Source organism: Oncorhynchus kisutch, linkage group LG15, assembly GCF_002021735.2.
Source record: "Oncorhynchus kisutch isolate 150728-3 linkage group LG15, Okis_V2, whole genome shotgun sequence".
Lineage (NCBI taxonomy): Eukaryota > Metazoa > Chordata > Actinopteri > Salmoniformes > Salmonidae > Oncorhynchus > Oncorhynchus kisutch.
Genome location: NC_034188.2, coordinates 24,126,799 through 24,142,439, shown reverse-complemented (window position 1 = coordinate 24,142,439; position 15,641 = coordinate 24,126,799). Strand labels below are relative to the sequence as shown.

Genomic DNA, 15,641 nt, shown 5'->3' with positions numbered 1-15,641 from the left:
TGTATTGGGCCTCCCATCTGGAATGCAGTATCTTTATGGGTAAGTCTAAAATCCCTATAGGTCCCTCTCATGTCTACGTTTTTAATACCGCCACAGACATAAACAGTAATAACCTCAGTAACGTTCCCAGTAGAGTAGATGGGATTCCTGTATAACTGTTTGAGTGGTGTTGACTTGTACTTTCACAAAGACCATAAAAGGGTGTATATCCAGGAACTTTTACTAATATGGCCTACGATATCATTATAATGTGATGCTGATCGAGGTGGCCTTACAGTAACACGTTAAAAAGAGTACAGGGGCAACTTGACAGACCTGCTCACCAATACATGGGAGGGAGAATGCCTTGTAAAGGAACGTATATTTAACCACAAGCTGACTGCTTCCCCTCAGAACAATACAACCTCCTGTCTCACACTGATTTGAATGGTTTACATATTTTTACAACCTAACACGCCCTACAATTTTACGATTCCCTAAGAAACAGTCTGGGTTCCCTCCTCTGTACTCAAGACCTCTGAGCAAAGTCCAAAGTCTTCCCGAATGTCCATCATTTCCTATTCAGTTCCGTCGGCCATAAATTGGGAATATTCAAATGATTTCAAAGCGAGCAAATCATTATTGTTGTCCCTGACTGTGAAGAATAAAGCTATCCAAATCATTATTGTTGTCCCTGACTGTGAAGAATAAAGCTATCCAAATCATTATTGTTGTCCCTGACTGTGAAGAATAAAGCTATCCAAATCATTATTGTTGTCCCTGACTGTGAAGAATAAAGCTATCCAAATCATTATTGTTGTCCCTGACTGTGAAGAATAAAGCTATCCAAATCATTATTGTTGTCCCTGACTGTGAAGAATAAAGCTATCCAAATCATTATTGTTGTCCCTGACTGTGAAGAATAAAGCTATCCAAATCATTATTGTTGTCCCTGACTGTGAAGAATAAAGCTATCCAAATCATTATTGTTGTCCCTGACTGTGAAGAATAAAGCTATCCAAATCATTATTGTTGTCCCTGACTGTGAAGAATAAAGCTATCCAAATCATTATTGTTGTCCCTGACTGTGAAGAATAAAGCTATCCAAATCATTATTGTTGTCCCTGACTGTGAAGAATAAAGCTATCCAAATCATTATTGTTGTCCCTGACTGTGAAGAATAAAGCTATCCAAATCATTATTGTTGTCCCTAACTGTGAAGAATAAAGCTATCCAAATCATTATTGTTGTCCCTGACTGTGAAGAATAAAGCTATCCAAGTCATTATTGTTGTCCCTGACTGTGAAGAATAAAGCTATCCAAATCATTATTGTTGTCCCTGACTGTGAAGAATAAAGCTATCCAAATCATTATTGTTGTCCCTGACTGTGAAGAATAAAGCTATCCAAATCATTATTGTTGTCCCTGACTGTGAAGAATAAAGCTATCCAAGGCATAGTCAACAACAAAAAACGATCAACTTCCCTCAAGGGTTAAGCATATTTAATAATGATGAATGCTGTCAGAGCATCTTAAGAGCCTGTACGTTAAAGGTATAACAAGGCTTTATCGAGTATAGGATTACTAACCAACCTGGCATCCTGAAATGGGAAAGATACCACTTTGTTTATCCCATCATACTTTATGGCCCATTGCATCAGTAATAATCATTCAACATTGACAAACATAAAGGTAGCCCCTATGCTGCCTGATATGATATTACTGGGCCATATTCACAAGTATAATGACAACCCTTACACTGATTAGCGTAACAAAAAAAGTAACAAATAAGAGTTGTAGGGTCTATTACTTGACAATTACACGGTCCTTGATTTAAACGGGTGACGGCAACAGCAACGTCATATAATTCATGTTCATATACACTGTCGGGTTGCCAGTTTGACGTAGACATGTTGACAAGTATGTGAAATCCCTTGATCCTGAGACCCAAACAGTTATGTAGGCTACACTAATAGTCAAATAAATGTGTATTTCTAACCGAACTGTATATAGCACAAAGTCATATAATAAAGAAATTGGGGGCAAAGATGAATGAGTCGGTTTATTGGTGCCATAATCCTGATGACATTATGCAAGCAATACAAGTGTTGCATGACTGTGTGGCTGGCTTATGAACCTGATTAAAGACAAATGACTAAAACGGGAGATTCATGTGACTGTCTGTCCAAATGTCATGTAGTGTGCAGTTATGAATGCACTAATAATCCCAAGACTATAAATACCTCCTTTGGAAAGTGTTGGAAACTTGGAACAATGAACCAATGAGGCTCTGGCCCGTTGGTCTGTGCCAGCCGGTTTAACATGGAGAAGCAGGAACTGGAAACGTTTCTAGATATCAGGATAGCGATTACCCACCTCGGACTGGAAGAATACTTTTTCTTTAACAAGCCGGTCACAAAGGATTTACTTCAGACACCCGCCAAGGCCCTCATCCCCGTCATTCGCGGGAGAAAGAGACAGAGATATCGGGGACATACTGTAGGTCGGGGTGCCTTGTAAGGATCTGACGGCGAGTGGGTAATCTGCCTTTTACCATCAGTCCTATTAGCCAACGTACAATAATTGGATAATAAAATAGACGAACTACGATCACATACAGTATATCCTACCAACGGAACATTATAAACTGTAATATCTTATTTTTAACCGAGTCGTGGCTGAACGACAACATGAATAACATACAGCTGGCAGGTTATACACTGTATCAGCAGGAGAGAACAGTAGCCTCTGGAAAGACAAGGGGTGGCGGTCTGTGTATATTTGTAAACAACAGCTGATAGTAAGAAAGTCTCGAGGTTTAGTGACGATGGCGGAGAGAGCTAAACGTTAAAAAGTGTGGTTACGCTTCACCAGAGTAGATGCTGACAATGCTTGTTGCCACAAGTGCAATACGACTTTTGCTTGTAAGGGCGGAAACACGAGCAATCTGTCCAAACATCTATGGAAAGTGCATCATGTAAAGGCAGAGAAATGCACAGTATTCGACTCCCTAGCTTGTAGTTCATCTCTCTTTTCTTTTGCGGGAAAATTTTGCTTATTTCATTTTTTTATATTTCCCTCACCACAATAGAGTCTATAATAGTGATTTGTTCAAAACATTGCTATTTCTTTTGCTGTAAATAATTGTTTATTTTATTTATTTTACATTTCAGAAAATAAAGCAATGTTAATTTTGTTCTTAATTTGTATAAATGTTTTTGTAAAAAAAAAATAATAATAATCGATAAGAATACTGTTAAAGTACTGGATCGATAAGCAGTATCGGTTATGAGTAGGAATGCCATTAAAATCTTAACGATACCCATCCCTAGTCGTGAAGAGGGCACGACAAAGCCTATTCCCCCTTAGGAGACTGAAAAGATTTGGCATGGGTCCTCAGATCCTCAAAAAGTTCTACAGCTGCACCATCGAGAGCATCCTGACTGGTTGCATCACTTCCTGGTATGGCAACTGCTCAGCTTCTGACCTCTATACCAGGCAGTGTCAGAGGAAGACCCTAAAAAGTGTCAGACTCCAGCCACCCTAGTCATATACTGTTCTCTCTGCTACCGCACGGCATACCGGAGGTCCAAATCTAGGTCCAAAAGGCTTCTTAACAGCTTCTACCCTCAAGCCGTAAGACTCCTGAACAGCTGGACAAGTGGCTACTCAGACTATTTGCATTGCCCCCCTCTCCCCTTTTTTACACTGCTGCTACTCAGAGTTTATTATCTATGCATAGTCACTTTAACTCTACCTACATGTACATATTATCTCAATTACCTCGACTAACATTCAGTTCCTGTTCGGTTAAAATTAAACATTAACCTAAAAACAAATGTGTTAGTATACATTTTCCTATCTTTATACTGGGGGTGAATGTGAACCTTTATGGACAACATTTCAAATGGATGAATAGAACATTTATGGGAAAGATGGTTTCTGGTCTATGTCTGTCAAAAATGTGCAGTGTTTGACCATAAAACTGACTAAAGAACAGGGAAAGCTCAACCGGAGGATCAGAGCCTTTCAAACCCAGACACAGGTGGTCTGAATAGTGAATTGTATGACTCAGCCGATGTCAAGCAGCGTCACCATTCACACCAAAGCCTCTAAAAACAGTGGCTTAAACAAATCAATAATAGCAGCTGGCATCAGTGTCATTCCCATTGGCAGCATGCTGGGGCTCTTTGAGCTTCATAAAATGAAACAAGTTTGCTATTGATTTGATATGTAGACACTTCCTCTAATAGAATGTTTTCTCTTTCCCCTTAACCTTTTTTTGCTAATCAAAAACCGAACAGAAAAATGAATCGTACATACTGCAAACCTTTCTCATGGGAAAAACATCATTCTTAAAAAGAACATGAGCACATGATAAAGATATTGGGAGCTTTTGCTATTTAACATGTTTTATGTGTCCGGATGTAGGGTGGATCCACCACCATCTAGGTCCAGTCAGGAGCTGTCCAGACAACTCTGTTGCATTGATCACTTTGAAAACAAGCAACATTCTTCACAATATTAAAAATAATACGAATAAATGAAAGATTTCCCCAAGAAACACAATAACATGACAGGAATTCCCGCAGAACTGACCAAAATAAAGAGCTGGCCTATATCAACATTATATCCTACGATTAAAGACAACACTCTGGGATCTTAAGCAAAGCAAATTCATAACATATGAATGTTTGCAGCATTGAATGTCCCCAAGAACACAGTGGCCTCCATCATTCTTAAATGGACGAAGTTTGGAATCACCAAGACTCTTCCTAGAGCTGGCTGCCCGGCCAAACTGAGCAATCGGGAGGGCCTTGGTCAGGGAGGTGACCAAGAACCCGATGGTCACTCTGACAGAACTCTAGAGTACCTCTGTGTAGTTGGGAGAATCTTCCAGAAGGACAACCATCTCTGCAGCACTCCACCAATCAGGCTTTTATGGTAGAGTGGCCAGATGGAAGCCACTCCTCAGTAAAAGACACATGACAGCCCGCTTGAAGTTTGCCAAAAGGTACCTACAGACGTTCAGATCATGAGAAACAAGATTCTCTGGTCTGATGAAACCAAGATTGAACTCTTTGGCCTGAATGCCAAGAGTCACATCTGACGGAAACTTGGCATCATCCCTACAGTCAACCATGGTGGTGGCAGCATTATGCTGTGGGGATGTTCTTCAGTGTCTGGGACTGAAAGAGTAGTCAGGATCGAGGCAAAGATGAATGGAGCAAATTACAGAGGGATCCTTGATGAAAACCTGCTCCAGAGTGCTCAGGACCTCAGACTGGGGCGAAGGTTCACCTTCCATCAGAACAATGACCCTAAGCACACAGCCAAGACAACGCAGGAGTGGATATGGGACAAGTCTCTGAATGTCCTTGAGTGGACCAGTCAGATCCCGGACTTGAACATCTCTGGAGAGACTTCAAAATAGCTGTGCAGCGACGCTCCCTATCCAACCTGACAGAGCTTGAGAGGTACTGCAGAGAAGAATGGGAGAAACTTCCCAAATACAGGGGTGCCAAGCTTGTAGCGTCATACCCAAGAAGAATTGAGGCTGTGATCACTGCCAAAGGTTCTTCAACAAAGTACTGAGTAAAGGGTCTGAATACTTATGTAAATATGAAATTTCAGTTTTAGATTTGTATTAATTTGCCCAAAAAATCTAATGTCCTGTTTTTGCTTTGTCATTATGGGGTATTGTGTAGATTGATGAGGAAAATACATTTTTGAATAAGGTTGTAACGTAACAAAATGTTGAAAAAGTCAAGGGGTCTGAATACTTTCCTAATGCATTATAACTGTAAACAACACTAGACTCCACTAAACTCTTGATGGGAACTGAAATTGGACATATATCCTCCTGAATCAGACTAGAGTGGAAATTTGATCTCAAAATAAAGTCCCATAACCTTTGTACAGTAAGCTAGGGTGCATATTTGTGATATTACTGATGCAACTCACAGGGGAGAATGATGCGGTGTGAAATTCAGTTGAAGAGTCCAGGGAGGACAGAGCTATGTGTATTTATAGCATAGTTCAGAGGTCATGGGGTTGAGGACAGAGTGGCAGGCATCTCATCCTGGGGTAATAAACTAGCATGATTGCTCACTTGCTTTGCATTAAGAGTAAACACAGCTCACAGTTTGCAGTCTGGTTGTCATGGACTTCTGTCAAATCCGATGTTGCAAGGCCAAGGAATTCTGCCTCCACTCTACTCTGCTCCACGCCTCCTGTGCAAATTTATACAAACCATCCCACTGAGCAGAGTAGAGAGGAGAAGGTTGTGATGGATTATAGAAAGAGGTACTCTGCCTCTGTCTGCTGTGTATGAAGCCCTGTCTCTTCCATCCGGGGTCTAAGAAAACTTGGGAGACTTGTCCTGGCCAGTCAGGAGGTAGAGTAAATGAATGGTTTGGAGTCTGGACGGAGGGGAATATATATATATATATATATATATATATATATATATATATATATATATATATATATATGAGAGAGAGAGAGAGAGAGAGAGAGAGAGAGATAGGGAAGTGTCAGTGGTGGGGAGAGAGAGAGAGAGAGAGAGCGAGAGAGAGACTGAGAGCAGCTGCTGTTGCTACAGCTTTGTGCCAGACATTTCCTTGAAAACTTCAGCTCATATTTCACCATGCAAAATGTTTTCACACTCGGTGTAGTTAATTCTATTGCACATATCATTAACTACACTGAGTGTAAAAGAAGGTGTATTAAAACTAATGTATGACTGGTCTCCTAACAACAAGCTTCTGAAGTATAAAAATATCTGTTAACGCTCTGGTACAACTTTTCATTGAAGGATTGCCAATACTGTTCAATTGCTGATGTTCTACAGTGAATAAATAATGTGTATACTTAATGTAGAGCAACTTTCTTCAACTCAAATAAACTGAAGATAGGGGAAAAGATAAGAGCCATTTGTTTGCGTGAATACTTCACTGGCTAAGTTTATGTTGCCATTCCTTGACGTCAGTATAAGAGCAGGTGCAGTAGCAACAAAGCTAATTCATAAAGGCAGTGATGTGTATAACGAAATTCAGATACGGATCCTTAAAACTGTGCCTTCCCTGTGGCATGTTATCCCATGGCATGCTATCCTGTGGCATGTTATCCCATGGCATGCTATCCCTGTGGCATGTTATCCCGTGGCATGCTATCCCTGTGGCATGTTATCCTGTGGCATGCTATCCCTGTGGCATGTTATCCCGTGGCATGCTATCACTGCTGCATGTTATCCCATGGCATGCTATCTTCATGGCATGCTGTTCCTGTGGCATGCTATCCCTGTGGCATGCTATCCCGTGACATGCTATCCCCATGATATACTATCCCCGTGGCATGCTATCCCCGTGGCATGCTATCCCCGTGGCATGCTAGCCCCGTGGCATGCTATCCCGTGGAATGCTATCCCCGTGGCATGCTATCCCCGTGGCATGCTATCCCCGTGGTATGCTATCCCCGTGACATGCTATCCCCGTGACATGCTATCCCCGTGGCATGCTATCCCGTGGAATGCTATCCCGTGGAATGCTATCCCATGTATTTAGCTCCAGCTCTAGTGCTCCCATTGGCACATATCTCTCTCTTTCTTATGAACTTCACCAAATGTACATTTTCATTCCGGAACAGTGGACAGATTGATCTGTCACATAACATAAGGAACGCTTTAACATTTCAGACAAACCTATAAACTGGAGAATTGTTCAGCAAAGTCTTGCTCAAACAGAGCACAATAGATTTCAAGAGAGGAGAGCGAGTCACCCAAGTTTATGCAGAACCAGGCTCTGGGAGTCTATTGGCCAGGCTCTGGGAGTCTATGGGCCAGGCTCGTGGATTCTATGGGCCAGGCTCTCAGAGTCTATGGGCCAGGCTCTCAGAGTCTATGGGCCAGGCTCGTGGAGTCTATGGGCCATGCTCTGGGAGTCTATGGGCCAGGCTCGCGGAGTCTATGGGCTAGGCTCTGAGAGTCTTTGGGCCAGGCTCTGAGAGTCTATGGGCCAGGCTCTGGGAGTCTATGGGCCAGGCTCGTGGAGTCTATGGGCCATGCTCTGGGAGTCTATGGGCCAGGCTCATGGCGTCTATGGGCCAGGCTCTGAGAGTCTATGGGCCAGGCTCTGAGAGTCTATGAGCAAGGCTCTGAGAGTCTATGGGCCAGGCTCGTGGAGTCTATGCAGGGCCAGGCTCGTGGAGTCTATGCAGGGCCAGGCTCTGGGAATCTATGGGCCAGGCTCTGGGTGTTTCTGCAGGGCCTGGCTCTGTGAGACTATTCAGGGCCAGGCCCTGGGTGTTTATGCATGGCTCTGTGAGTCTATACAGGGCCAGGCTCTGGGAGTCTATGCAGGGCCAGGCTCTGGGAGTCTATGCAGGGCCAGGCTCTGTGAGTCTATGCAGGGCCAGGCTCTGGGTGTTTATGCATGGCTCTGGGAGTCTATGCAGGGCCAGGCTCTGAAAGTCTATTCAGGGCCAGGCTCTGGGAGTCTATGCAGGGCCAGGCTCTGGGAGTCTATGCAGGGCCAGGCTCTGAAAGTCTATTCAGGGCCAGGCTCTGGGAGTCTATGCAGGGCCAGGCTCTGAAAGTCTATGCAGGGCCAGGCTCTGGGTGTTTACGCAGGGTTCTGTGAGTCTATTCAGGGCCTGGCTCTTGGGAATACATGAGGAATTACTAGTACTTTGGTTCCTGAGTGTCTGAGGCTGACAGTTTGTTTTCTATCTACTGGATGTCTAAGGCTAACAGTTTGTTTTCTATCTACTGGGTGTCTGAGGCTAACAGTTTGTTTTCTATCTACTGGATGTCTAAGGCTAACAGTTTGTTATCTATCTACTGGGTGTCTGAGGCTGACAGTTTGTTTTCTATCTACTGGATGTCTGAGGCTGACAGTGTGTTGTATATCTACTGGGTGTCTGAGGCTGACAGTTTGTTATCTCTCTACTGGGTGTCTGAGGCTGACAGTTTGTTATCTCTCTACTGGGTGTCTGAGGCTGACAGTTTGTTATCTCTCTACTGGGTGTCTGAAGCTGACAGTTTGTTATCTATCTACTGGGTGTCTGAGGCTGACAGTTTGTTTGAGGTTGACAAATATGTCCACCATTCCAACCCCGAACGTCTAGAAGAAATAGATTATTCGCAGTAACATATTATTTACAGTAATATATTATTTACAGTAACATATTATTTTCATTAACATTATTTACAGAAACATACTATTTACAGTAACATATTATTTGCAGTAACATTATTTACAGTAACGTACTATTTATAGTAACATATTATTTGCAGTAACATCATATTTACAGTAACATCATATTTTGGAACTCTGAAGGTTAGAAGGTTCTAATGACAAAAACAGAAGGATGTATTACCCTCATTACAGTCTACACCTGCTCACTCAGGTGTACTGTGATGGTTAAGTGACATCATTATATTTATGTGTGACAAGCATTACTTAGAGGTGTCATACAGGACTTGTTTTATGTCAACATGGCCCCAATTCATGATTTTCATTCATAACATTTAGAGTGGAACTCAACTCTCTATCATAGCATATCATTTATTTATATGTAAATATAAATATTATGTTAATTCAGTGTGTGTGTGTGTGTGTGTGTGTGTGTGTGTGTGTGTGTGTGTGCCAGCATATCTGTTTTGTGAAAACATCTCTAAAAATAGGATGTTCATAATGAGGACAGTGCCTGTGGTGATCCACTACTTACTTGCTTGTCTGAGTTTTAGAAATCCTCACAAAAAAAAGATTCTCTCCACCCAGGGCAAATACAAGAGATGGAATGAAAAAAGATTCTCTCCACCCAGGGCAAATACAAGAGATGGATATGGATTCAAAAAAGGGAAGCACTCAGGGAAAGTACAGCACTGCTATAACGGAATGAAAATAATAATAATTATCTGTTTATTCCTCTATGCCTGATTCTGAAACATTTGTTCCACAATGATGCAAATTATATATCTTAATCAATTACTGACTATGTTTACTGAGGATTAACAAAAGGGACTATTACAGTATGCAAGCTGAATAGCTACTTTCCCCTCTTGTGGTTTTACCACAAAATGTGATTGGGTCTCAGTCAGGCAGGACATCCTCTTTTCTCATAAATGACCCACAACTAACAAATTATTTTAAAGCTGTTTTCACAAGCTTTATGGACTATTTGAAATACTTTGTGAAAACTAGTTTGATTTTTTAAATGTTTTCCAGTCCCTCAGTAATCTTATGATAATTGTTTCATTCACACAGTCAGGCTCAGTTCCGTAATTATAACCAATAGTAGGAACACTTGCAATAAAAAATTCATAGCAGCACCTTGTAAATAAGAATTTGTTCTTAATAACTGACTTGCCTAGTTAAATAAAGGTTAAAAATATATATATATATATTACCCAGCAAATCTGTCTACAGTACTGAGGTTGGAACAACAGGAGAAATGGTGAGAAACCGCAGAGACAGGAACATGTCTAATTGTTCTCTCACTGTTCATCTCTGGGGTCAGCGCAAATTGTCTAGAATTAGCAACTGGGGTGAAGCAAAGTCTTATATTCAGCTTTCATGTTCCGCACGTCACACTGATAACGGTATTCAGGAGCCCGAGAGTAATTGTGGAAGAAATGGCAATGCAGAAAGTCATTAAACAAGTTATTCTTATTACGAACTGAGTATAAGGACAGGAATCTCGTGCTGTACTTCCTCTACCGAATCCATGAACTGACTTCTACAAAGTGACCATGCGGAGTAGACCTCTACCTATCAAAAATACATTTGATAAAGTTTGATGTCTACACTGAGTCCTGTAATCGAATAGAGAGAAATCTCCCTTTCTCCTCAGCTCAACTCATGGGACAGGACAGGACGGTGTGAGTCTTGGCTGTGTACGGGCCATGAGACAGACAGAGAGCTTCAGATTATATAGAACTTCCCAGGGAGTTCTGGGACTGGCAGTAAAGTGTACATTCGAATGGAAGCTATAAGAGAGTTTGTTTTCATGTCTAACCTTCAGCTCCACAGAGTTCCAATGTGATGTGAAAGTGGAGACTATTGACCCTTCAACAAGGCCCTCTCCATTCCGTGCCATTAATCAGGACACATCCTCTCACTAGTATCTACCATGCCCATCGCATGGCACCGTCACCACCTTATTGACTGGCCCCTGGATTGTTGCGTAAGCTCACTTTGACCAGGCAGACAGGCAGTCAGGAAGGCAGACAGGCAGATAGACAGACAGAAAGACAAGCAGTAAGGTAGACAGGCGGACAGATAGACAAACAGACAGACAGATAGACAGACAAACAGACGGGCGGGCGGACAGACGGGAAGCTCACAATGGAGCAGAGATTAACACCCTTCTAGTCGTCCCAGCTAATCATCAGCACACACTCGCCTTGCCTTGACCCCTGGCTCTCAGTCCCAGCTTTATACACCTCTGATCGCTGTCTGTCTCGGAGAATCAGCCAAACAGACATTACCACATGTGATCTATAACCCCAGCATCAACAGAAGCATAGCTGCTGTAGATACTGATTACAATTCATAAACAGTGCCCGTAAGAATTCATAAACAGTGCCCAAAGATTTATTGTGGTTTATCAGAGGTGTACTCTTGTGAAGCTTTTAGGCATAATACATTTGATTTAATGAGTCAGAGAGTGGAATTACTGCCCAGTGTAGCATATGACTGTCAGTCAACAGAAATACTGAAGTGAAGGATGATATCGGCCTGCATTACAGATAAATGAGGAACTAAACATAACAGGGTGTATGGAAACAGTTGAATGATAATCAGGATGTTATCAGAGCCAGGTGAAGAGAGGCATGTCTGGAGAAACCTTGATCAAGGTACATTGGTTAACCTGGATTGCTTTCGCAAATAGACTGCATGTCTAGCGTACGTAATGTGTCAGTGTGCATAGTTAAATAAAGGTTCAATAATAAATAAATAAGAACGAGTCCATGTAAGTGTCAGATGTAACGTTACTGCAGTGTTCATATAAATACATTCAAAAACACACTAACAACAATGAGTTATTACAGGTAGTACTGTAGGCAACATGTGGACAAAATGTGTGTAGTTAAATGAGGAGGGTTTTGCTACTTTGAAACCTTCTAAAATGTGACTGTTCTAATGATTTATTTTAAAGTAGCTATAGGCATGCAGTGCTGTTTCATCTTCTTCAACATAGATAGTTTCCAATACTCCTTGTATACATTTGGTCTGAGTTTTTAATAACTATGATACGGTGATGGTCATATGTAACAGCAGTCGATAATCCATAAGCCATCCATATTTGTGCTATCTACACTACAACACCTTATGACAGTGCTGGGGGCCATCTCCGATATACAGTAGCTCTCACAACACATGTATGAAAAGCTGGGGCCATACCACAGCATGATTCCTAAACAAATCAATAAATTGATTTACAACTTTAAGAGAATGGCAATTTCATAATTAGAGTGTAAAAGTTTGGGACAACAGCAAATAGTAGCTGCCCTGTCCTCCTTCCTAGAATAAACGTTCCTAATAATGTATATAGAGGCGTCAATAATACACACTTTATACAATACAAATATGACTTAAGCTATTTCCACATAAAGGGGTAACTAATAACGAACAATTATAATCGTACTGTACACGTACCATGTCCTGGTGGAGACGCCGGGTTCCAAAACCATGGTATGACGCTATATCCCCATGAGAGAAATCACATTTTCGACTTGTATCAAAACACAGTTAAGAAGTGAACAGTTTTTTTGTGACTACAATTTCAGAGATGTTCCCTGCTGACATTCACAAAACGAAAAAGTTGTCCATGTATCCTGAGCGCAGTCGGAAGGATGAGCGCAAATGTGGATGGCTGGACGGTTTCGTACGCGTGGGGCACCTCGCGCTGTTCTGTGGATGTAATGCTTGGAAAGCGAGACCTCGGTATTCCCAGCAAATTGCACCTTCAAGTCCCTCCTCTTTCGCTTGGTCTTTATTGAGGAGGTCAAATCGGCTCGGTTTAAATGTGTTTGATGCAGGTATGGCAGGCTATAAATGGTGGTGAGTGACATTCATTGTAAATTGAATTGCTTGAACATGTGGATTTGCAAGGCAGATTCTCAGAGTAAATTGCTCTGTCATATCACTTTTCTTTCTGATGATTTTGTATCTCTTAATGTTCAATTAAAATAGGTTAGGCCTACCATTAATCACTGTGATATGGACTGTTGGAAAAGCAACCATTATGTAAGATTTAACTAAGAATATGATGTATTCTCAAAATAGAACGGCCTTTGGCAAGATATTGTTTATTTACAGTACCAGTCAAAAGTTTGGACACATCTACTCATTCCAGTGTTTTTCTTCATTCTTACATTGTAGAATAACAGTGAAGACATCAAACTATGAAATAACACATTTGGAATCATGTAGGAACCAACAAAGTGTTAAAACAAATCTAAATATGTTTTATATTTGAGATTCTTCAAAGTAGCCACTATTTGCCTTGATGACAACTTTGCACAATCTTGGCAGTCTCTCAACCATCTTCATGACGTAGTCACCTGGAATACATTTCAATTAACAAGTGTGCCTTGTTAAAAGTGAATTTGTAGAATGTCTTTCCCTCTTCATGCGTTTGAGCCAATCAGTTGTGTTGTGACAAGATAAGGGTGGTATACAGGAGATATATATATTTGGTAAAAGACCAAGTCCGTATTATGGCTCATATAAGCAAAGAGAAACGACAGTCAATCATTATTTTAAGACATGAATGTCCATTAATCCGGAAGATTTCAAGAACTTAAAAGAAAAATTCTAGTGCAGTTGCAAAAACCATCAAGTGCTATGATGGAACTAGCTCTCATAAGGACCGCCAAAGGAAAGGAAGACCCAGAGTTACCTCTGCTGCAGATAAGTTCATTAGAGTTACCAGCCTCAGAAATTGCAGCCCAAATAAATGCTTTACAGAGCGTAAATCAGGCCTTCATGGTCAAATTGCTGCAAAGAAACCACTACTAGAGGACACCAATAATAAGAAGAGACTTGCTTGGCCCAAGAAACACTAGCAATGGACATTAGACTGGTGGAAATCTGTCCTTTGGTCTAATGGGTCGAAATTTGCGATTTTTGGTTCCAACCGCTGTGTCTTTGTGAGACACAGAATAGGTGAACGGATGATCTCCGCATTTGTTGTTCCTACCATGAAGCATGGAGGAGGAGGTGTGCAGGTGTGGGGGTGTTTTGCTGGTGACTGTCACGACTGCTGCCGAAGTCGAAGCCTCTCCTTGTTCGGGCGGTGTTCGGTGGTCGACGTCGCCAGTCTTCTAGCCATCGCCGATCCATTTTTCATTTTCCATTTGTTTTGTCTCGTTTTCCCACACCTGGTTCTCATTTGCCTCATTATGTGTTGTGTATTTAACCCTCTGTTCCCCCCCATGTCTTTGTGTGGTATTGTTTATTGTAAGTGCTTGTGCACATTTTGTTTGACTGGTGAGTGACGGGTTATTGTGCCCATACTTTGTATTTCTTATGCCGTTGGATTTACTATTAAACTGCTCCGGCTATTATCAAGTTCTGCTCTCCTGCGTCTGACTTCCCAGCCACCAGATACGTACCCCTTACAGAATACCGTACCCACTGCAGTCAGCAGGAGCAGGTGCCCCTGGTATGGGTTTAGAGGAGCGCTTCCAGGAGCAAGCGACGATGATCCAACATCTTGCCGTTGCAATGGACCGTGTCGTGCAGACCATGGACCGCTGGGAGAGACAGAGAGTTCCTCCAGTGCCCCCACCAGCACAACCGGGGTTACCACTACTCGTCCCTCCTGCATCCGGTCCCAGTGGGATGCGTCTCGACCTTCCCAGGGAGTATGATGGGACAGCGGCACGGTGCCAGGGTTTCTTGTTACAGCTGGACTTATACCTGAGCACCGTTTACCCTGCTCACTCGGAAAGGGAGAGGGTGTCCGTCCTCGTTTCGTGCCTCTCGGGGAGAACGGCGTATGGGGAGAAGGAGATACGGCGTTGGATGACTTTGAGGAGTTCACAGGTGAACATCTATTCCACCTATGGCAGGGGACGAGGAGCGCACAGGAGTTCGCTTTGGACTTTCGGACCCTGGCCGCCGGAACGGGATGGAAGGACAGGGCCTTGATCGACCATTATCACTGCAGTTTGCGCGAGGACGTCCATCGAGAGTTGGGCTGTAGGGACACCACCCTTACTTTCGACCAGCTGGTGGACCTGTCGGCTGGATAACCTGCTGGCTACCCGCGGACGTCCAGATCGGGGTCTGTCGGTTTCATCCCCCAGCACCACCACTCCGATGCCCATGGAGCTGGGAGGTGCAGCACTCAGGAAGACCGGAAGTGGTTCTGTCTCGTGTACCATCTGTGGCCGCAGAGGTCACACTGCCGGTCAGTGCCGGGTTGGTTCCTCTGGGAGTCGAGGCAGCAGGCAGGGCACTCTGGCGTCACCTCAGGTGAGAAGGACCCATTCTCACCCAGAGCCCTCTGTTACACAAATGTTTTTGTTTGTTACGTTTCCTGAATTCAGGCATGGCTGGGAATTTTATAGACAGATCATTAGCCTTTAGTTTAGGGATCCCCATCGTTCCTGTGGAAATTCCCTTCCCAGTTCACGCCTTAGATAGTCG

The 15,641-nt window shown here is 42.6% G+C and overlaps 1 protein-coding gene across 2 annotated transcripts in view; it reads right to left on the bottom strand.

Annotated features, from left to right (window-relative positions):
- Positions 1 to 12,918, bottom strand: part of htr4 (5-hydroxytryptamine receptor 4) — a 125,715-nt gene extending 112,797 nt beyond the window's left edge. For both annotated transcript variants that reach the window (XM_031789880.1, XM_031789881.1), the window contains exon 1: positions 12,642 to 12,918. The gene's annotated coding sequence lies outside the window, so the exon portion shown is untranslated. The remainder of the gene's footprint in view (positions 1 to 12,641) is intronic.
- Positions 12,919 to 15,641: the final 2,723 nt, after the last annotated feature.